The 22,212-nt window shown below is 39.3% G+C and overlaps 1 protein-coding gene across 1 annotated transcript in view; it reads left to right on the forward strand.

Moving 5' to 3' along the window:
• The first annotated feature begins 11,191 nt into the window (after positions 1 to 11,191).
• The window catches only part of LOC138111371 (mucin-6), a 34,356-nt gene continuing 23,335 nt past the window's right edge, over positions 11,192 to 22,212 (forward strand). The window contains exons 1-3 of the mRNA XM_069016991.1: positions 11,192 to 11,278; positions 11,893 to 12,117; positions 14,859 to 14,915. The gene's annotated coding sequence lies outside the window, so the exon portion shown is untranslated. The remainder of the gene's footprint in view (positions 11,279 to 11,892; positions 12,118 to 14,858; positions 14,916 to 22,212) is intronic.

The following is a 22,212-nucleotide window of genomic DNA, read 5'->3' on the forward strand; positions in this document are numbered from 1 at the left end:
TATTTAAAAAAAAACCCCCAAGCAGTATTTCTAGCTGACATGCTTCATGCAGTCTACATCTTGTAACAAAACCCTTAATTTATGAACAGGCAGCTCCTCAATAAATAAGACACTATTATTTTATGATAAAAATATATAAAGATATTTATTTTAAATTCAATCAGATGTTGGTAGTGAAATAGGCATCCCACTCCTGTGTATCTTTTTAGCATAAGTAGATATCAAAGTACACAATTTATATTCTGAAGTATTTTCTTATTGTTTATTGGCATTCTAGCCTCAGCGTCTTGTATTTGTGGTGGTTTATAATTTTGGCTTGATATTGACTGGGTTTTTTTCTGTATGGTTGGAAGATTTTTCATTACTTTTTAAAGTTACCTGTCTCATTCACTACAGTATTCTAAAGATGTTTGCTAAACATTTCAAAAATAGAAATTTCTAAGATTTAAACAGAGGAAAAAGTTTATTAAGTAAGGTCATTCTCTTACCAACACCTTCGGCAAATTTGGATCCTTTGTTTCTTATATTTGCCACTTCCTCCTTTATGATCACCATTGTCTCATCTTTGCTATAACCTTAGTTCTCCTTTTACAGCAGTGGGAAATCCCACTGGATGATGCTCACTTTGAGAAGGTATTGGATTTGGGAGAGAAAATTGTGTGCAGCTGGATTTTGTCTTGGTGAGTCCCTCCTCTGGTGCACTCCAACCATGTGACCTATCCTACCATGTCTTCATGATGCCAATGAGGTGACAGTTCTGTAACTACTCTAAGACTTTTAACTTCTGCTTGTTCCCCTTGCTGCATTCAGTGTCCAGGCCTTCCAGAGCAGCACCCAGGAATGCTGATTCCTCAGAACAGGCAAGACAGCTGCTATGCTACAACTGCTCTGCAGGCACTTTCTTCTTCACGTGTCCAAGCTCGAGGTTCCACAGCAGCTCTGCTTTGTTGATTGTTTTGCCACTTCAGTTTCCACCACTTGGGGTTTTGGCTTGCCAACACTCTCTCTGACTTACTTAGTTGATTTCTGAGGAATAAATCCCTCTCCATTGTTTCTAGTTTAAATTTCACTCAGTCAGCTGGATCCTGTCTCTTACAAGTAGCTCTGGACCCTCAAAGAGGGTCCCATGGTCATACACACTGAAGCCCTGCTCCCAACACCAGCTGTACAACTAGTTGTTAACCTGAGAGATCTGAGTCATCCTCAGACCCTTCCCCTCAGTGACAGAACCAAGGAGAACACCACCTCCATCCCCAAAGTCTTCATCACTGCCCCACTGCCCTTCAGCCATGCCTGAGACTTCTCAGGTTGCCCTTGCTCAGGCAGTATTTTTGGCTGGGGTCTCAGAGAAGTGCCATTTGATCACTTCCTCATCCTTTCAGATTCTTCACAGCTCATGGACCTCCTCCCACAGCTCTTTCACCTGGAAGCACAGCTCCTCAATGATTTCACAGCTCTGGACAGGCCAGAAGACTAAGCGCCCCAGGCCCAGGCACTCCAGGCTGCCTCAGACTTGAGAAGCTGCATCCTCCTTTGGAAGTTCTGTCTGGGTCCAAAAGTCCAATAGCAAAGAGACAGTTACTCCAAAACTCGAATTTGGATGTAAACCAGGCCTTGAGTCATTGCTCTTAAGTTTTCTTTTAAAAATGCCAGATAAAGAAACACAAGGATATTAAGAAGGCATTTGGTAAAATCATCATTAAAGATCACACTAAATATCAAAAATCTTACAAAAAGAGAAGGAAAATAGAGCCTTTCACTGAAATTGAGTATTTGCTTTTCTTAAAAATAATTACAGCAAAAAGAAAAAAAAAATTCCTGTCCCTCACAGGTCTTTGTTTCCTTTTCCACATAATTAACAATAGATAATTTTAAATTAATTGAGGCAAATTCAATTTTTTGGTGTTGAGATTTCTACAAGTAACTTACCTGCTCATGTACAAGCAGGCATTCAGAAAAATCCAAGCACCTATCACTAGGCACACCTGCTCCTGCCAACAGCATACACAAAACCTCTTGCTTACTACTTATCAGGACTGTACCAGTCATGTTCGTGCAGTTTTCACATCAACAAATATAAATATCTATATGAATAGATGTATTTTTACAAATAGTTAAATGTTACTGTGTGTCACCTGTGTAAATCCAGGGAATGATTCCTACGAAGCAGCCGATTTTGCCTATGTATGTCAGGTCCAATTTTTTTCCTGTTATGTGTCAAGCCAAAAGGGAAAACCTGTGAACCTTTTTTCTAAATAATTAATTTGTGTGCGGATCAAAGAAGAATTTTTCGGCTTTCAAACTCAGAAATGCCCAAATCACTTTGCACAATTGCATATAAAATATGGGCAGTGCTGTTACTGTGCTGTCAAATCTGACAGCCATTCTGTCTGTACTCAGCAATATATCAAACACCATCCAAATGCAGCCATACAAATGTCACCTCTTGTCAGTGGAACTTTATAAATGAAGCAATATTAATCAATTAAGGGACAGTAGAGTGCATGCAGAAGCAGCCAAGTCAACCTGAGGATTACAATAGGGAGTTCTGGGTGGGCAATCAAGTTTAAACTGCAGAACTGCCAAGGCACACGGATTCTCTGTATGATAAAGCGGATTTCCGGTCACACGCTGAGGGAAACCCAAGGACTTTTGCCCATGGACAGACAAGAGTAAATTTTGCTGTTACACCATTCATCTATTATATGCTACTATACCATTTACCAAATCTTTTTACTTCTGCTTAAATAGATTTCTGTGATTAGATATGAGGGAGATCACCTACACATTTCCACTCTGAATTTCTGAAGGTAGCATTTTCATATGAAATATCATGACATGGAGTGATATCCCTCTCCCAGGCTGCTTGGGAAGGGAGAGTCCTGTCCAAGCCTCTCAAGCAGAAATGAAGACCCCCACACACACAAGCTAAAGTCAATCTGAAGAGTCACTGATACCATTTTAATTACCTATTTATCTAGTACCAAATAGACCAGTAGAGTAAAAATACATCTTGCCCACATTTTATGTACTTGCTATGCTTAATGCAAGGATTTTCTTTCTAAATTATCTTGTTTGTCATTATCAGACTTCCTATACCTGCAGTTTTAGGAGTTTCTTTCACAGAGGGGAAGCAACTATACAATATTACATACTCCTCAGAGGGGATGCTTTTCAGAGGGGGCAATGCACACCAGATCAGTTTCTTTCCACCCTTCATATACTGTACGGGTTTTTAAGTTGTGTACTGCTCTAATGATGCCAACTTTTTGTTATAAACCAGCCCCAAAGAAACATGATAACCATTCATAAATGTTGTTCAGAATGACTGTCATCCTCCTTACCTTCAAAGGGGCCAAAGCTCAACATGGTCAGCACTTCCTCAAAGTTTTTATCCCAGAGGAAGATGTAGGAATTACCTTCCAGCACCACAAAGTTGTTCTCAGGAGAAATGGCTGCAGTTCTGTGGTACCTACTCAGTCTGCACAAAGGCCCTCACAGCCAACACTGCAAAGCCAAATGGAGTAGGTGACAGAAACAGAGCACTCAGAGAAGATGGCTTCTTGATCAAGGTTTGTCTTTGGCATGGATAAAGCAGCTAGTCACTCAGACTGACAGCTTTTAAAGGTGAATAAAACAGCGAAAAACCCATATCTAATTTTCTGTAGCACAGACTGGTACAAAGGATGTGTCAGTCTGTGCTGGTGAATGGTTGTTAAGGGTACCCTGAGAGACACAGGTCCTGCTATAAACCCTTGTCAGCCAAATGATCAGTAAAGGCAGATCCCGTTCCAGTGCTATCTCTGTCTCTCACAGTATCCTCACCTTTAGATTGGCACAAATAATTTTTTTCCTGCCTGGCAGAACAGTGTTTACCACACTCTGTTTAGGAAGTATGAAGGATCAGTACCAGTGGTAGTAGGCGTTAATAAAGGAAGTGGGGAGCAGTAGAGATTGAACGATAGCTCCCTACCCTAAAGCAGAAGCCTTGCTCTGCAGCTCAGGGAAAGGCCGGAAACCAGATCTTGCAAATTAGTGATTGCATTTTAGGCCTTGCAGGAAAAGCTCACCTTAAAACAGAAACAGCCTCTGCATCCCACGATTTCAGTCATGGAATCCAGCTAGGGTCGGTAGGAGACCTGTAGGTCTGAACCTTCTACAGAATGCTGTTTACCATTTCAGAGTGCCTTGGAAGATTCTCTGCGTTGGGCTAGAGACACCAATGTTTCTCCTCATCGCCTCCCAGTGACTCCAGTCCTTCTGCCTGGAGATTGCACAGCAGGCGGTAGCAGAGAGCATGGTCCAGAACTAAGGGAGGCCTTGGCACAGGAAAGCAATGAGGAGAGGAGACATCTGGGGGAGGATTGCTGGGATCTTGGCCAGAAGTCATGTCCTCAGACAGCAGGAAGGAAAGATCAGTAGAGTACAAAGCAATTAGCTTTGGCTCTTTGAATAACTAACGGTTACTAAGAGTAATGATTCTATTTAAGGAACTGCTTTTGTTATACTTACTGGAGAATACAGAGATAATTGACAGGAGGCATGCAAACAATTCAGAGCAACTTCATATAATTCCTGACATTTTTTGAATTTTGGAGATGCTGGTATTTTAAGCAATACTTAATAAATCAAAATAGTCTGCTAAGCCACAGGAAGAGATTTTTAGGGGTTACGTTTCTTCAGTATCAAACTGACTTTTAGCAAGATTTCTTTGCAAGTAATTGTTTCAAACTATTTGGAACAATTGATAGACAAGGTGAGATCCTCATACTTCCTCTAAGGGAAGGTCACAGGGAACTAGAGGTTGGTCAGTCTCACCTCAATACCAGGGAAGGTGATGGAGCACCCAATCCTGGAACACATATTAAGGGACATGAAGGACAAGGAAGTTCATCAGAAGCAGCCAGCACTGATTTACCAGTGGGTAAATCTTGGGTAACAGATCCAACTCAAGTCTCTTTTGCCTGTGACAGCAACTGGTGAGTGATCTCTCGCTGTCCTTAACCCATGAGCCTTTTGTTTTGTTTTCTCTACCTTGTCCAGTTGAGGAGGGGAGTGATAGAGCACCTGACATCCAGCCAAGGTCAACCCACCACAAGTTCTTATTTCAGATAAGCAACACTTCTCTCTGAAAACTGTCCAATAATTTCAGCATTTGCCATGAAGAAATACTGCCAAAAGATGTCATGCAACCATTTTCCCCACATATGCTTTGCTTCAGAGGATTCAATTTTGTCCTTCAAACAAAATCTATAGAAATATCCTTTAGATACTGTAGGTACAAGATGAGATAAACTTGGCTGTTAGACCAACAGTGCAAAAAAAAACGCATATGGAACTTGCAGAGATATCACAATCTGGTATCAACATCATCACTGAATGTAAATACTAAGTAGTGACTCACTGACTGCTACCAATATGTAAACATACTGTATCTGTTGATTGCGTAGTTAAAGTCCTGGAAACTCAGTTAAGAGTAAACATTTTAAATTTTACTGGACTTCTTGATAGAAAAATTATTCTGGAGATTATTGACCTACTCAGAAACCTGGTTTTCAGAGGTACCAAAGTCCCTGTTGACTCTCTTAGATTTAAAACAAAAATTCTTATAGCTAGCAAAAATTAAAAATAAACAAACAAGTACTCTTCCCCCACAAAAAAAATAATAATAATTTTAAAGTTTTTTTAAAAATCCCTTTATTTTATTTCCTGCTTATGGCCTAGAACTCATGCACTAATCCTCTTAGCATGTTAAATTTAAATTGCATCAAAAAGATTGTGGCTTTGATACCTCAGTGGTAACTGGATTTTTATTTGAATAAACTACATCCAAAAAATTGAAGAACATGAAGACTAAAGTTTCGACAATCAAAACAGACCAAATCAGTGCTAAAGCTGAGTTCAGTTTAATATACTGCATGTACATAAAAGACCTTTGTGTTTTATTAGTACTGAGACAGAAAACAGACCCAGGTCTGAAACAAACTCCATTAAGTCTACACAGGCCAGCATCACTGATAGACATCTATACTTTGATATTAAAAAATATTTTGGCATTGCCCAATAGCTGCCATTCCCACTTTGCTACCCAGTCCCACCACACATTCCTTGAACCACTTCCAGTAAGTGCCCCCTGAGAGTCAGTGAGAGTGGTGGGTTCAGGGAGCTCTGACGGACTGAGCACAGGCATTGTGGATCACAGGAGATCACTGACTCCAAAAGAGGTGTCTGGGGGATACTCCAGCAGGCTGTGGCTGCAGGGGGGTTTCAGAGCACGGCTTCCTTGGCCTGCGGACAGCAAAGAGCCACGCTCACCCTTCAGTAGTCAGCAACTTCCTCCAGTGACTGGAGAAGGAAACTCATGTTTAGGCAGCTCTCTATCTTCTCACAAAACATAAATTCTCCTGACGTACTAGAACAGGAGGTAGATTTTAGCACTATTAGTATCCCAGCTCGTTCAGGCTCACTCTGGTATTTGCATGAGTGAAAGGTCACAAAACACAGTACCTGACAAACCGCATCAGCCCACCTCCCTACTCAATTTTTTCAAAGTACAAGAGACACTACACAGTCTGTCGATTTGCCTGCAATTTAACATTTATTTTATAAATGCTCAAAAAAGAGCAGCCGAGTAGCAGAGGAGAAAGCTGCCGCCTTCTCCCCTTCACCAGCTGCCTCTTGCATGAAGGCACTTCCCTGCAAGCAGCTGGGCATGCGCATGGAAGGGAAGGGTTTGGAAGTAGATGGGAAGAGGGTTTTAGCTGTGCTCAATGGAAAGTGAGGGAGACGAATGAGGTTGGAGTCCTGAGAACTCACAGGGAGCTGTGCACAGGCCATGGAGGTTTGCTGAGGGGAAAATGTGCCCAAGTTCAAAGGCTGTGCTGTGAGGATCTTGTGGGTTTGTGTTTACAATCTTCTCCCATTTTTTCCCCTTTTGTTTCTAAATGAAAACCACTCTGAATCTTATGGTTTAAAATGGTAATTTTTCTAGTCTGCTTTTCAGGAAAACTCACCTTTATTGAGAAGGTCGCTTTAAGTCCTTCACAAAGTCTGGGTCCACTTTCCTCAGCGCAGTGTTGAAGGCTTAGGTGCAGCTGATTTTGGTTAAATCCTGAGGCCAGGAGGTAAAAACACTCCAATTGCCAAATATAGCCCTCTATTGAGGAGTTCATTCAGTGCAGGTAGCTCGGTGAGCAGCTGTAGTGAGGGCTGAGCTCTGTGGCGAGAGCGGCAAGGGGCTGTGAAGTGCCGAGCCTTTGCACAACAAAGGGCCCGAGGACTTGTGGCCCAGGCGGGGACACTCAGGGACACAGCAGGAGCTGATGGCTCTGCTGGAAGAGCCCAGACTGTCTGGGTGCACGGACTGTGAGGGTAAAAGCCCCGCAAATCTTTTATTGGGCACCAGCGAGCACCAGCTTGAGTTGGTAATTGTGTTGCTGTGGGACGATTAAGTCCTTCTAAGGATCCAGACATCCGGGACTCTGCTGTGGGAAGCCCAGGCCTGAGCCAGTAAGGAAACCCTGTCTGACTGTGTGAGTGTGGGGTGTGCAGGGAGCCAAGAGGGGCACCCGTGGGGTCACTGGAGCTCCTGCTGTGCGGGGGTCCTAGCTCATGTGGTGAGTGTGATACTGCTGGAGTAGCTCCTGAATGGTTGGACAGGAAAGCTTCCTTAAAAATCCTATGAGTCACAAGCAATTGCTGTAGGATGGGAAATGTTACAGCTGATGTTTGCAATGACACTAAATTCGTAAGTTGTTTCAAGTAAGACTACACTATCAGGAAGCTAGGGCTTTTTTCTTCTCAAAGGAGCCTATGAATTGTCTAGAATAGCTAGAGTGTTTGCATAATTTTCCAGAGAAATGCTGAAAAATTATGTGAGTCACTGCACCTTGGGATCCAATTCTATGGTTTATCCTTTTCTGTGTGTTTGCAGTAGTTCTGAGTTGCTGGATGCAGCTTCTGGCTAACAGTTCTGCTTTGTGTGGTAGCTGGGTCTGCTGCATTCTGCAAAGCTGAAGAGATCAGCTATTCTCTTTCAGGAGAGCCTGCCCTGAAGGCATTTCATTTTCAATTAATGGGTTAAAATAGTTTGAGCTCACCAGATGGTTTTAATCAGGCATCCCCTTAATGCCTACATAAACCTGTATTGCTGTTGGGACTTTGAGAGTCATCTTCAAGACTTGAGTCTGTCTGAATAGGCCAGAAGAGCATAGTCATTATAGATTTTCATGGTTAATGAATGATCAGTGTTTAGTATAATGTTCAATAGCATGGGGTTGGGGGTTCCAAAAGGAAGAGTTAACTAGTAATTGGAGAGAGAGAGAGAGAGAGATGTTCTTTAGCACTGTATTTCACTTCATACCAACCACAAACAAGCTACTACAGCTATAATTATAGGGCTGGGTTTGGTGGGGTTGTGTTTTGGTTTGGTTTTTTTCATTCCACTGAGGAATTGTTCTGTGTCTGCATATGCATATTTTTTTGAGTTAGAGATAATGCTACTGAGTATCAGGCTTTAATGCTTCAGGCCCATCTAGCTAGGGTAATGTCACACGTGAAAATATCACAGATATGACCAACCAAAAGTCCTGGTTTGTCACATTAGAAAGGATAGAATCACATCTCAGTAACTTACTAATTTTGGATGCTTCTTCCTAATTATGGATGGGTATTCACAGAACTTCAGTGTCAGAGAGGTAGGGAAGAATTTCAGCATTTTTTGAAAAATGAAAATAGAAGCCTGTTAATAATTGAGGAATCAAAATGTGTACAAGCCTAATGCTTGGATTTTGACTCTAGGGCACTGGGAGCTGAGTTTACCTGATCTGCTCTCAGGTGAATGACGTATAGCTCAAAACTTTTTAAAGTTGCTCAGAAGTTTTTTTCTTAGATGATCATAAAGTAAGGTTATCAACAAAGTATGGTGCCATATGTAAGATCACAAGTCACAGATGCTTCATAACTGCCTTGTAATTTCCACTAACTCTTATGCTGTTACTCTGTTTTTGTATTGCTACACTAGATACAGTGAGAACAGTACCATTTGTGTGGGGGAATCAGACAAAAGTTCCCTGGTTCAGTGAGATCTTCCACTCAGTAGCAATCTTTAGCTGCGAGTCTCATGGTATATTACTGGTCTTTATGTGGATCATCACTGCTGTCAGATCCAGAACAAGTTACCCTGATGATCTTTTATGTCTCCCAAGTCTGCAGAAGACAGCTGGGGAAACCATTATGTTTCTTTTTTTTAATCTATTTTCTTCAATAATACGGACATTTTAGATGCTGGTACTTAGCAGTACATACTTTAGTAATGATGAGAGTACTTAACAGGGCATGCTTTAGTAATGATGAGAGTTTCTTATCCTTCCCTCCTTGCCAGTAGCCATGAATGAACATTTCCTTTGGCAGAACCAATAGCCTGACTTCTCTAAATCCAGATGATTCAAAATGGGCCAGATACTTGAAAAGGCAGCATGAAAAGAACAGATGTTGCATCTTCACTAAAAATAAGCAATCCAAAAGCCAGAGTCAACTTCCACTTGTGTATTCTTATATTTGAATCCACTAAAGAACATGGTTGTAAATATTTCAAAACCTCAGATGCTCAAGGATATTCTGATGTGGTGAATCATGCTTACGTCATTGTTGAGATATCTGTTGAGTTTGGTGCTTGCTAATGAGAATTTTAAGCATGTTCATTTAACTACCTTCTGCTGATCCTTTAGGATTTAATTTAGCAAGTAGACACTATTAAAGTGCTAAATCTTGAACAACACACACAATATTATGTTCACATCTAGTTAAAAAAAATGTTGAGAATTACAGCCTTAATGATACAACTCAGTGTTACAGTAGAGACAGCAGTGTCTGAAGTGTTTTGCTGCTTTTGTCTGTAAAACTGGAAAAAACTTTCATGCAGGGATAGGTTTATAACAATAAGTGTGCCTTCAGCAGTCCAGTAGATCCCCTATAGGACTTACTGTTAGGAAACAAATTGTGGAAGAATGATCATATAAATTATTAGTGTTCTCAACCCAGATTGTCAAGAGAAATGGAGATGGTTATCTTGTATGCTCCAAGACAAAGTTCCTTGCAAGTAAGAATCCATTGTCAGGGTTTATCCCCAGCTTCTAACCAAGTACCACAAAGCTGCTCACCCACTTCCCCCTGCCTCTTCTGTGCCGTGGGATGGGTAGGAGAGTCAGGGAGGGGAAAAAAGACCCACAAACACATGGGTTGAGATAACGGTAATTTAATAAATGAAACAAAATAAAATATAATAGTACTAATTATAAAAAGTGAATACTGATGCTACATTACATTAATGATTAATAATAAAACTCTGGGGAAAAACCCAACCAAATAAGTGATGCACAATACAATTGCTCACTATCCAATGCCCACCCTATCCTCAAACAACAGTGGTACTCTTCTAGATAACTCACTTCAGTTTATATTCTGAATATGATGTTCTATGGTGTGGAACATCCCTTTGGCCAGTTCAGGTCAGCTGTCCTCCAGCTTCTTGTGTACCTCCTCACTGGCACAGTGTGAGAAATTGAAAAGTCCTTGACTGAGGGTAAGCACTACTTAGCAACATCCAAAACATTTGTCTGTTATCAACATTGTTCTCATCCTAACTCCAAAACACAGCACTGTACCAGCTACTAAGGAGAAAACTAGCTCTATCCCAGCCAAACCCATGATGCAGGTTGCCTTAGCTGAGTTTCTTGGTGTATCATGGAATTGCCACATGCAGTTGTAGAAAACAGTAGAAAGCCTCCATCTCCTAACAGCAGCTGCTCCACTGCTCTTAGATGTGAGGGGAAAGGTCATTCAGGTTTAGCCATTATAAAAACTGCTGAAAAACACCATTTTCTCTCTTACCTGCATTCATCATCATTGCAAACAGAACAAAATAGAATAAGATACAATTAGCTCTGACAAAATCAGCAGAAGTGTTTTCACAGTTATTAATGTACTTTAGCTGAAAATAACACTTTGTAGCTTGCAACCCTCTGCAGAAAACCTGCCTCTGTTTGTCAGTATAGGTTGTAATAAATGGGTATTCTCAGATAGCAAGAAGTGGCTACAAACAGTTCTTTCTATTGTCTTCCATTGGATATAAGGCTACTAAATATCCTTCCAAAAAAATGACATGGCTTTTTCATTGCTTGAGTGAAATAGAGGGTAATAAACTGGACATGAAGTTTTCATTTTATGGGAAATGATAGCCAATGAAAAATGCTGTAGAGCACTTTCTCTGCAGTCCAGTGTGAGTATATCATATATCCCTTGGTACCTGTGCTGCCTTCCCATACAGTTTCAAATCCAGAACCAGCCTTTCAGCAGATTCTCTTGTCTGAATTCACTGTTCTTAAAAGTCTGTTGAAAGCTCTGGTGAAAGGCTGTGGTCCTCAGCAATGCTCTTCTGCCAAACTGGCAGTCTTTTCGATAAGCTGACATTACACCTCAATGAGCTTACCTGAGAGCAAGAGAGGACCGCCACAATGCTCGCTGCTTGTCACACATTGTGTGCCAGCATTGACCTCAGCTTTCCTAGTACATTTAGTGGTGTTCATTAAACACCAGCTCTTTGAACAAAAGCCCCACTGCTACATCTTTCTCACCTTGGTGAAGAATAAGAGATTGAACCAATCTGGCAGGTGTGTAGTCTTGTTTTGCAGTGTATTACTGAAGAAAGTAAGGTCATAAGTGTGATACAGCAGGAAATGCTGTAGCAGTAGCAATCAGTAGGAATTCAATATGCTGTTTGAAACCCAGTTCTCAAAATAAAGGTGTGTGGGAAGCCCACTTTTTTATTTGAAGCCTACCAGAAGTCAATAAGGATGCTCTAGGAATTAAACTTCCTTGCACCTGTATTTGCAGTTCTTGCAGGAGAAGAAGAGATAACACAGAGAGGGTTCTCCCATTCTTTTCTGACTCTGGATGAAACATCTCACATTGTGATGTCTGCTTCTTATTGAAAAATCCAGAGGCTGCCAAACCCCAGAGTAACCAGAGATTGTACTTGCCAGATTCCCCACAGGCAATTTCAAGTTCTTGTATTCTCAGCAAGCAAGTATTCTGCTGATACTTGGTTAAGAAATTAAGGTAAGTACACAATATACAGCTCAGCAGCCACAGGCCTTGGAACTACTGTAATGTTAACTCAAATGAAATTACTGACATCATACCAGAATTACATCAGTGAAATAAAACCTGCCCCTGCCATTTTTTCCTATGCTTTGGGCCACATTAGGTATTTTGATTGGTCAAAGTTTTCAGTTCTGTTTAGAGCTGTCAGCCTGGCAGCAGCACAGTTATCTGGACTCATTAAAAAACAAGTAAAAAGAACAGTATGTATAGGTACATAAATATATATGTATATATATGCATACCATACATATGTACATTTATACACATAGTAAATATTAGCAGGCGGAAACACTGGAATTCTTATAGCATTTAAGTCATCTAATTGATTTGGATAAGATCTTAGATGCATCTAGCAATGTATAGTCTGATTTCTTAGAAAGTATCAGCACATTGCACTGTAGAAAACACATTTGGCAAATATCTTGCTTATATTGGATTGTAGATAGGTAACATGTCCATGTTTTGTGATTAGTCCCTCTGCTTGTTCTTAAACTGAACAATAAGAAAGTAGAGATTTCAAGTCAGTTATTAATGTAGTGGAACACTTACCTGAAAGGAAATAGAGTCTAAAATGAAAAAAAGGTGGAGAACAACTCATAGAGACTATCTACTACTAATTTAGGTGTTACTTTGAAGAAGGGCACAAGGGAGTAGCCCTACTCACAAGTGTAAGGACTAAAGTTAAGTCTGGATCCTACCTAAGCTCTGTGAAATAGTCCTTTGTATTTGTCCTGTACCTTTGCATATGAGACACCTACCACCTGACCCAAGGGGAGAAAATCCAAGCTTGAGATAATAAATATATAACTTACATGGCACAGTGCGGCAATTCACTGCTAGATTGTGCTCAGTTTAAAAACCAAGAAGTGCAATTGCCAAACTGAAACTGCCAAATAAAGGTAATTTAATATTTAGTTCTCATTTTCCAACTGATTCTTCATGCTTTATTATGTTTAATCTTCCTTAGGAACATCACAGTATTAAAAGTGCATGTTAATTACAGACATCTTTCAAATAGTGGGGGATTCTCTCATGAGGAAAAACTGTTCTTACTGTACCAGTGTGACTGATAATAACAAGCAGATTTGATTACATTCAGTCATGCACAGAAGCAAAGAGCTTTCAGGACAGAATGTGTAGCATTTATTTAGGTGAGAGCCAAAAATATAAAATCTTTGCAAGAAAATATAAGTGCTAACATCTTTATTCTGCATGAAGATAAACATAAACTGGCTGCCAGTCTCTCCATGCAGTGAGGTTGTAATACATTAAATAGTCAGCTGACAGAGAGAGACATGACACAAACACAGCTGTCTGCCCTCAGAGACCAAGAAGCTGCAAAGAAGAGTTGCAAGTTGCAGCTGCAATTCTGTCATGTTTCAATAATCAAAAGGGATTACACGCAAAAGGGATGCAAGTTGTTCATTCTTGCTCTTGTATGATTTCTCTCAAAGCATTCTTGTTATGATTGTCCCTGCAGAGTGCTCTCTGCCCATGGGGAAAATAGCTATACTGTCTTTTGGTTTTGAAACTGTGTGCATGGAAACTGCCTCCCTCAATCCCTCCACACTTTTTACACCCTTAACTTTGGTTCATTCTTCCAATAACTTAATTTCTTTAGAAATGGAAAGAGGTTTCCAAATTTCAGAATAAGATATAAGTCATAATTTTCAAATCTGTTCTATCACAATTCAGACATCTGTGAGCTTCAGAACTCTGGCAAAGTGACTACAGTGACTGTTTATGTTTGTTTGGGTTTTCTTTTAAAATCAAAGTCAACCAAAATGCATTAAAAAAAAGAAAAAGGATCAGAATGTATCAAGTAAAAGGTAAATAAAAGTTTATGCTTAACTTTATTATCTTAGCAGATATTTTATATTAGCATCAGTTGGAGACTATCTGTTCTAAAATGCACACTCATTAAAGAACAAGTTAAACATGGATTGCCACTGACTTCCTGTTCCCAGCTCTTAATATTTGTGTAACTACAGGTTCTATTTTATTTCCTTACCAGTAGAGGTCAAAGCTTGTATTAATGAATTCCTGGTTCACACAATGTATTTGCTTTTCATTCTGTATCTGGTAACAAAATCTATCTGATTATTAAATTAACAGAGCTGTGATGTAACAAGAAGCAAATAATTTTATTTTTTCCAGGTCCGGTTTGAACATTAATTACAAACTACAGACTGAGCTCAGTTGTGTAGCAATTGTGAGTACAGCAGTTAGGAGAACTTAGGATGTTTCAAATGACTTACTGAGCTGAGTTCTAACTAAGCTAGAAACATTTGAGCCACAGCTGCTTTCATGTGTAACGCTTTCCATTCCTTTTCTGTACCGTATGGAGTCAAAGGGCATGCTGCCCAGGAGACCTGCTGATGTATAATTCAGAATATTCCCTGGATTTCCCTTAGAATAGGAATACTGATTAGCTGTTAAAGCCTAAAGGGTAAATAAAACCCCTGACCTGTGCTTTCACAAATTTTTACCCATCAGATAGATGTCATCCATGTTAATGTAACTCAGAAGAAAAACATCCGTTAGGAATTTAAAAAGTAAAATCAAATTGGTTTCAACATTTTCTATTTGGGGGAGAAAAAGGAGCACTCCAAGTTTGGATTTAGTTCAGCATAAAGTCTAATTTGTCTCTAGACTTTATATGAGGTCATCATGAATACCTTTTCTCTCTCTGCTAGACGCAAATGAAAATGAGAGAATCAGTCTTCCTCTGCAGATTCCTTAATCTTTAGAAGGTAAGTTTGGCCTTAAGAGAATCTGCACAGAATTTTGTTCATGATCATAGTGTTTGAGAGAAATTTTAGTTAAAAAGTCAAAGGGAGACAGACACAAATAGAGGTGGCAGTCCCCCTATGGTTTCTCTTTCCACAATCCTGTTATTCCATTCTTTCCTGTCAGCACTGTAGCTAAAATGACCAGAACTCAGGATTCTTATAGAACAAACTGTGCAGCCCAGACCACTCCAGAGATCAGAATGCAAACCAGTTTGAGTCCAGCATCAACAACACAGCATTCAGAAGCAGAAGAGTGTAGGAGCTGAGAGCAAGTTCCTTCTCAGGGTTCCTGCACAGGAAAGGTAACACAGTATCATAGTAGCAGGCCTTGCTTTGTTTTGTGTGGTTATTTTTTTCTCCAGAAAGGTTTTACTCCAGAAACACTGCAAATATTTTGTCCCAGTTTGTTCTCAGGGCAGCAGATACGCTTCAGGGAACTGTGGGAGTGGTGGCTTTGTCAGCCTCTCGTGTTGGCAGGACATAAAGAGTGAACTGCACCATCCCAGGTCCCACAGCTACAGTACCTGAGATATTCACCACAGTGAGTGCCAGAGGCATGAAGCCAACGCGAGGAGGTCTCAGGCCATTGTCCCCAACAAATTATAATTAAAAGTTAAGTACCAGTCAATGAAGTCTTTACCGCTTTTAGAGGCATGAGTTTTAAATTATTTTCTACATTTTTTTCTAACAGGTATATGGGAAAGGCTTGACTCTACAGTCATTTAAATACAAAAGTACTTTTGGAACAGTGTAGGAGTGCTACTTTTGGAGCAGTGAAAGAGTGCTGTTAGGTATTTCTTAGTTTGTGTTCACTTTCATCTATACACACTGTTAAAACAAGAAATTAAATACTACTTGACACCCATGGTCACCATGTCTCTGCATATTGCAACCAAGCATAATTTACAGTATTAAATGAAATTTTACATTTAAATATCTGTGGGCAGCTACCCAAGGACAGCAGAGATGGCTCCAACTGAATGGCAGCCCTAACAGTACTCAATAGCAATTTTTTTCTGGTTCTGTGTGAGGTATCTCATCTACTTCAAAGGTATGAAGAAAAGAAGTTTTTTTGATTCCCATGACCAAAAGGAAAGCAGAAAGTGTGGATTTCTACTAAAACCATAATGTGGATTATTTAGTGTCTGGTAGCAAAATCACCCTGGGCTTCTTTTAGGTACTGTTTGGGGAAGGAGTTTAAGTGTACAAAAAGCATGATGAAAGGCAGCTGGAAAGGCACACAGAATTAAATACCAGGAAATTCTAAAGGTGGGACATAGGATGAGGGATAAGCTGGTCGTGATTTCTTTGTGAATACTTCTCAGCCAAAAATTTCTTATTTACCACAATTGGAACATTCTCAGAATATGTATCTATTTTCCTGCCAGTTTCTTTGGAAAGCATCTTCGCAGCAGGGAAACCAGCTGGCCGTGTGGTGCCTGCCAGCAACTCACACAACTAGACAGGAGGCCCTGGTGTGTGCCATAAGCTTAGCCCAGGGAATCTGCTCTGTATGTGATCCTCTTCTCCCTGGCTACATTACCTGAAAGACAAGAATGAGAAACAGGAAGGAAAAATGGGAGCTTTTTTTCTTCTGTTTAGCACGTTAATGCCAGTTACGTTGTGCTTTTGGTTTATTTTTAAATAGTAGAATGGTAGTGGAATTACCTTGTGTAAGGTGAAGCACCACTAATAGAAAATAAATAGTGTTACTTTGAGACAATCTATACAAAAAAAACCTGGACTGTCAAACTTTCCTACTGAAATTTTACAGCTGATTGGATTGTAGAAACTGAGGTTGCCCTGACAGTCATAGTGAATGTCTCAGTCATAAAGAATAAAAGATAACCCACTTGTTTTCAAGAGCCTTATTTTATGTCACTCTGATACAGCATTTATAAGATAATAATTGTTATATTGATTATACATAAATGATTCAATAATGAATATTCTAAAACAATTACTTGAGGGCAGGCATCTCAAATGATTTGGAAGTTAAAGTACAGATGATTTTAATAGTGTCATATTAAAACAATTTATCTCACAATTATTCAAAATTTGAATGAGACAGAAAATCAAATTTCAGAGCTCAAAGACAAAACCCACCAAATCAGCTGTTGTGTCAGATTGCTAGCAAGCTGTAGCCTGGATCTTTGCATTCCACTAACAGCAATGGAAACTTACAGGCACAAGCTTCCAAAGCTGGAAATTACTTCTACACCCACGGGAACTAGGGCTAATCAAATGCTGTATTTTGGTTTGACTCTTTATAAAGATACTTAGCTATTTATCCAAAAAATCTGAAAAATAACATACAATGAGTATATTACTGGAAGTGGAATGTTTTCTTAGCAACCTGCATAAAAGCATCAAGATATTCTGTAACTGATATATGTAAAAATTCCTAGAGTAATTAAACTGTAGACAAGATAGTCTATTACTTAGTTAAAGTGTTATAACGTTCTCAATTTGCATAATATCTGGCTTACATAAATTCCTTTGACATTTCAAAAATCTTCCAGAAGTGTACATGGTGCTGAAAACTAAGATGTCCTTCAATACTGAGAAACTGTTACTGGTACTGTATATGGCCACAACAATCTCTGCTCTCCTGTACAACAGCAGCTTCTGACTACTGATGTTGGTACTAAACCAATTATAATTATTAAATGGGGAAAAAACCCACATTAATCAGAGGCATCATTCTCTCACTACAGCTGGGCACACAGTTTTTCACAAATCTCTTCCACATAAAATAATTATCTGTGTACTGCAAACTCAGACACTTCTCATAGTCCTCAAGCAAATGTTTTTTTCTTGATCTGGAATCCTGACTTAAATGCAGCTGTAGATGGATGCTTTTGATTAGCTGTGTTCACATCATTATTGGACGTCTCCATAAAATAAGAACTTGCTGAACCATAAGTTTTTAGACTGATTGAAATTCCTTCCAGGAGAGCTGAAGGTAACATCTTTATCCTGACTTCTCAGATAGAATGAGTTCAGCTAAGAATGTCGCTACAAATACAGGGAACTGAAAACAACAATATTTTGGATAGATACTTTTAATAACTTTTGTCAGTATTTGCATTTCTTGAGAATTTTGTAAGCTTCATATAATAAAGACAAAAGATTTTGGTAAACATAAAGGCTACAGAGAAAAGTCTGAAGGCACAGTAATGGAAAATTAATTGTTACCAGTGATCTTAATTTCATGACGTCTCAGTCTGGTACCTTTGATAGTAAAAGTGATGCTCTCAAGTGCCCAGCTCTTCAAATGAGCAAGTCATGAAATGCTCATTAATGTCAGCTACTTTATTACTGCTTGACAGAAATATAATGAAAATATATTATTAAAAAAGTCCTATTTGACAAAAGTGATGAATTTCTTTTGTCTCCTGTCAGAGAAAGGCAAATTTCTGGCTGACACTATCAGTAATCAAGTTTTAGTTGCTAGGGAGCACTGTAGTCCCTTCTCTTCATAAAGAAGATACTTCCTAGAAGTAGAAAAAATGAAATTCTGTTTTGGATTTAATTAATAAGAACTTAGAGCTGATTTGCCAGAAATAATGTGATATGTACAGTTGTGAAATCTTAATTATATATTTATTGTAGTACCAGTCTGGTTATAGGCTGTTTTGAGGACAATATTTTTTCACTTTGAGCATGATTTTCAGAAGTGGCAAGTGATTTTGTTCATTTACTTTGGAGTTTTCTTAAGGCAGATGCAGAAAATTTTCAACAGAAATTTTTCAATTTAGGGTCACAATTCTATTCTCAATGGCCATATACTTTATCCACCTTCTGTTCCTGGGAAGAGGAATGCGAAGTAGTAAAGGCAAAAAAAAAAAAAAAAATCCCAAAAAAGGCAGACCTTCATATCAATTAAAATGTAATGTCTTCATTTTAATTACAACCAGGTTGAGCCAGGGCTGAGATGTTAAGTCACTGTGTCTCCTGTGCTTCTTCCCACCACTTAGAAGGGGTAGCTCTGAGAATTTCTCTTCCCCTTCACTCCCCTGGCCTGACCTGCCCTCAACTTCCCTTTTCTAACCCTTAATGCACTGCTCCTGGATGCCAGAAGCAGAGGGAAGCACCAGGGCACGCCCAATGTTGGCAGCTACGGGCGTGGCTTGTGATCCCGTTGTTGTGATATAGGTGGGGATGACAGAGGAGGCACCTGTTGTGCAGGGAGATTGCCAAGGAAAAAGCCCCATCTATTCCCACTTCCTTCAGAAGCTCACTTAGGTATTGCATAGGTGAAACAGAAAAGGCTGAAGAGATTCATATGGAGACGTAAGCCAGGGATTTTATATTTTATAGGGAAAGTTTCCATGTATCGAGACTATTTTTTCCATTAGTAATTATCGTGCTAATAAAAAATGACAGGATCAAGCAAGTCCTCCTTTTATTGTCAAACCAGTGGTGGCAGTGACACTTTGAACATATCCAGTGCATTCAACATTTTACCTCTAATGTGGAGAGATCCAAGCGTAACAGAAGTGGAATTGATCTTCTGTGGTGTTGGTGGGAAGGTGGAGATTAACTTGTGAAAGTTGCCAAAGTACCACTGTGCAGCAGTGTGCCCCATTTTGGAACAGAGTTTGCCCTCTGCCCTTGGCAATGCTAAGGTGGTGGGCAAGGGTTTACTCAGCTCCCTTGCATAGTCAGGTAATCAGTCGTACCACGAACAGACCTCTTTACCAAGGCAAAGTTTATCAGTTTGCTTAAAAAGTCACACAAGGGAGAGAGGAACACAATCACCCAGGAGAGTGAATAGACGTTCATGAAAGAAGAGTTAATAAAAAAATCTGATATCTGTATCTCTGTTCATTCATGTCTTACCATCTTTTATCCACACAGTCTTTTCAGCAGTTCCAAAACTCCTGCACTTCATTCTTCCACTTTGTGTACTGGTCCAGTATTATTCCTTATCAGCTAGGGATCATAATTTGTGTACTATTTGTCTTTTTGCTTTTGGGTATGATACCAAATTTGTTCAGTAATTGCAGGTAAAAGTGTTTGAGGTGTTACAAATAGAAGCCATTATAAAAGCCTTGTAAGAATGATAATGAACTGGAGGAGGTTTGCATTTTCTTTTTTCTTCTTTTTCTAAGTGGCTTTTAGGTGTGTTGAACTTGATAAAGAGGAGATCCTGTTTGGCGGGTACTCTGCTGTTGCAGTTTCTGTGAGCTGTGGGAATGAGGGAGGGCATTGCAATTCTATATATAAAGCATCCAAGCTTGAAGAGGGCAGCCTAGAAAGTGGCAGCATTGGCACTGCCCGCTTGGAACAGGGGAGAGCACTGAGAACACTCCCCAGGCAGGGCATGCATCATGCTCCCAACACTGGTGCTGCTCATCTTCTGCAGTTTCCTGCAATCCACTGGTAAGTCCAAGGTGCCTGGGTTCCTCTTGGTACATAGCTTGAAGGAAACCACTGAAACAATATAGAAAAAAGGGGGTGACTTCATTGTAGCATTACATCACATGAGGTTCAGGTTTTGCTCTCCTTTCCCACAACCTGCAGAGTTCAGTTTACATGTTTTCTTCTCCTCATCTTAAAACACAACAGATTATTAAATAAATACATGGCTGAAATAAAACAATTTGCTCTTAACTTTGTCAGAAAGTTGATTACTGATTTGTTGAATCCTTCCCTAAAACTCATTCCCTAGATACAGGGAAAATTTTTAATGGACTTTTGTCGTGTTTCCAAGTTGCCAAGTGCCTTCATCTTTCAGATGTTCAAGATACAGTGTCCTAGCAATGTCATTGTGGATATATATTGTATATCTTCTGTGTAGAGTGATAATCAAAATCATTTTTCTTTGGTATGTGAGCTGCAAAAAGCATTAATTATGAGCTATGTGATGGCATTTCTTTTTTGAAGAATGATGTGAACGAAAGAATCCTGTGCTGGAAAACAGGCTAATGGTTCCAATGTAAAAATTTCACATAACTCTTAACATATTCCTCCATATATTGTTCAATTCTTCAGTCTTTTAAAGGACTCTTACTTTTTTGATTCCACCCACCTGAAAACCTGATGAATGTGTAATTTCTAAAAAAGGTTTGATAGGTAAGTTCATTGACTCTGTAGCTACTCTGCCTTCTTACCCATTACTCCTCCTGTGGTGTTTTCAGTAGATTTTTTGAGAATGAGCCCTTTTTTTGCCATGGTTTGACATCGCTTGAGATGGTTTCTTTTTTATCTCTTCTGTATATTCTCTTTAATTACCAATTATTACAGTTAGAATGTCAAGAACAGGTTTCAAGCTGCTAAAAAGCATAGTTCACTTGCTTTAGTTTAAACAAAGTTAAATTTGTTTCTTCTGTATTGTGTTTGCTACATTTAATGAACCATATAGTTCAAATTGCATGGGGACATTTATTACTCTTAAATCACTGACTTAAACTATAGCACAAAAATAATTAAAATATGAGCAACTCAACCCTTTAGTAGACTCTCAGAGCCAATTTCTAACCTCAGCTGTATGGTTATAAATCAGGTGTAACTCCATTCACTGTATTAGCACCATTGTAACCAGTATCAAGTCAAGTACCTGGACATGGGTCCTAACCCCAAGTTTTGCTGCCTGCAACATCTTAATTTACATGACTTCCTATTTTAGATAATAGATGTGTTAATATAAATACTAATACTTGCAATCAAATAGAAAATTGTTGTAGACACTTACACAACTACAAGCTTTATATATAAACTTGGCAATCACAAATAGGACCTTTTTCTACAAAGGACCAAGTTGAATTTGAAGATAAAAACCCTGGAAGTGGGATGTAGAAAATTCTTACAGAGCAGTTTTTTCCTTTGGGATGTGTCAGCAATATCAGGGCCTTGGAATGCCACACAAGGTTGGAGATTGACAGAATGAAATCCGTTTGCTTTCACAAGGAAAGATTTGAAATCAGGCAATTTTTGGATGTTGATCTGTATGTTTTTAAATTGGATGACATGCAGGGTGCTCATTGTTTTGGACTCTAGATCAAAGTGTTGTCTCCTTAGAAGAGTCAGATAAAAGCCAGGACTTAATTCTCTCTTTCATGGATCTGCATCCAAATTCTGTACCTTGAGTCTGTCTCTAGTTGGAAATGTAAATATTGATTGTAAGGACATATATTTGATTATTTGATGTGAAGTCTGATGGAAAGTGATAACTCAAGAAAATCAGTAAACATGCATTAGCTTGAGTAAAAAAAAAAATCTACAAAAGCTTAAAACCTGATTAAAACTGTTA

The sequence above is a fragment of the Aphelocoma coerulescens genome, chromosome 5, assembly GCF_041296385.1.
Source record: "Aphelocoma coerulescens isolate FSJ_1873_10779 chromosome 5, UR_Acoe_1.0, whole genome shotgun sequence".
Taxonomy (NCBI): domain Eukaryota; kingdom Metazoa; phylum Chordata; class Aves; order Passeriformes; family Corvidae; genus Aphelocoma; species Aphelocoma coerulescens.